General features: G+C 32.0%; 1 long non-coding RNA gene across 1 annotated transcript; it reads right to left on the bottom strand.

Moving 5' to 3' along the window:
* Window positions 1-1,421: 1,421 nt before the first annotated feature.
* On the bottom strand, window positions 1,422-1,867 carry LOC129743259 (uncharacterized). The gene is made up of 2 exons (XR_008736598.1): window positions 1,694-1,867; window positions 1,422-1,619 (listed from the first exon to the last, which is right to left on the bottom strand). It is a non-coding gene; the product is annotated as an uncharacterized LOC129743259 (long non-coding RNA).
* Between the last annotated feature and the right edge of the window lie 212 nt (window positions 1,868-2,079).

Genomic DNA, 2,079 nt, shown 5'->3' with positions numbered 1-2,079 from the left:
TTGATTTTTCACTAGAGAAATTTAATTTGAAAAGTTTGTTCAACAAAAACAAATGTGGCACTGAGCCACTGTACTGGATATATTGATTTCGATACTAGAAATAAAACGTAGTACTCAGAATTTTCCCTTACCCCGTGAATTTTCCGGATTTTCCACATACGTGCGAAATATAGAACATTTCAATATACTAATTCAATACTTATGAAAAGTTTGTTAAAAAAAAACAAATGCAGCACAATGTCACTATACTAAATTTGTTGGTTTTAATATTAGATACAAAACGTAGTACTCAGATTTTCCATTACTCCGTGAATTTTCCTCATAAGTGTACATATGTTGAAATATTGAATTTTTCTCAATTGCAACTGAATTTGAAAAGTTTGTTCAACAAAACCAAATGCAGCACTAACCCAATATACTGATATGTTTGTTTTAATATTAGTAAAAAAAATCTTGTATCAAGAATTTCCCCTGGTCCCGTGAATTTCCCTACAGGTGCATATTCAACGAAATGTTAGATTTTTCAATATTCCAGCCTCATTCGGAAAGTTTGTTAATCAGCAAATATTCGCATTAAGCAACTGTGTTGATTTTTATTCTTTGAAGAAAACGTTGATATCAGAATTTTCCCTTAACCTGAAAGTTTTCCGAAATTTCCCCAAAAGTGGGTGGAATGTTTTGATTTTCCTATGCCGCGACGCCCACGGAACTCAGGATGAGTGGTGTTTGTTGATTGAGCAAGCTAAGAGAGCGTTAACTGCCTCTCAATTGTCTCTTTTCACTTACTTGAACGCAAGTGGTTCATTCTTTGCTAATGTTTGTTTACATTTCCAAAATGTCAACAAACGAATTTCTAGAAATTTGATCGAATGTAGTGAAGTTATGGTTATCTGCCTACAAGATGTTTAATTTAAATGAGATTTTTATTTACGATAAGATGTTCAAAATTATTTTCTATATAACATTCCAAATTTTCATTTATTTTTCGGTCAGCGTGGTCAAACAAACCATTTTTTATTCCTAAACATGCATATTCTTTTCTAAAACATTTAGTCTTAACCATTTTAGAAGTTATCATATCTTACAACCAATTTCTTTTGAAATAGATTATTGATTATTATGGCCACATTATTGAGGTCTTTATTTAAATACTTCCGTTAACTGTGACGAAATATTTCATTTGAGGAATTCAAAACTGACTTCCCTAATGGAATAAAATGATAACCACAAAAATACGAAAAAAGTTCGAATAACGATTCGTATACTTGAAGCCTTAGTGTAGAGTGTTTTTTTTTTAATATTTCAAATAAATCATTCAATAAGCTAAAATTTGTAGGGCAATAACTTTTGTATTTAATAATCCACTCTCAGGTTATCATACGATTCACACCTCATTCGGATTTAATTGAGTAGCGAAAATGTTCTAACGAAGGATTAAATTTTATTTCCTACACTATATTTTGTTATTGAACATTATCCAAAATTACAGGGACAACATTTTAAATTATAACAAAACTGTATCCTTTTTATTGACACTAGCACTTTATTCTTCATCTCAGGATTCCCGACCGTTTCCGGGTGAAGCCTTGCCCTAGGGAGTGATTCGCTGGCCATGGTTTCTGAAACGGGCAGAACGATCGTAAACATTTTGTAGGCACGAATCAATTTTCTAAAGAAAGCAATATTCACTTACCTTAACAGTCAGCTAGCTCTAGCTCTTACTGGCTCACGAGACCTTCGTGTTCGTTTATTTTTTGTTAAAAATATTATTGCTTGAGACCTAATTCTACTCCTAGATAAATTTCAATTACGTTCTTTAAAAGTGGCTATTGCTGTAATGTATTTCGGAAAAATTTATTGAACTAGTTCCGGAAACATCAACAAATAGATGAACTCGATGAACCTTCATTTTACAAGTGTCAACTGAGGTGAACGGATGAACCCTTATAGCAGCCGTCAACAATCAGCACTGATAAGAATTTCCGGATGCAATTTCGGCGGAAATTTCATGTCTCTATTCAAGATAAAAAATGATCACTAAAAGTTATGAAAATATTTAATATCATTAATGACTCATAT

This window comes from Uranotaenia lowii, chromosome 2 (assembly GCF_029784155.1).
Source record: "Uranotaenia lowii strain MFRU-FL chromosome 2, ASM2978415v1, whole genome shotgun sequence".
Classification (NCBI taxonomy): domain Eukaryota; kingdom Metazoa; phylum Arthropoda; class Insecta; order Diptera; family Culicidae; genus Uranotaenia; species Uranotaenia lowii.
Note: the sequence above shows the minus strand (reverse complement) of the source record. Positions and strands in the feature narration are given on the sequence as shown.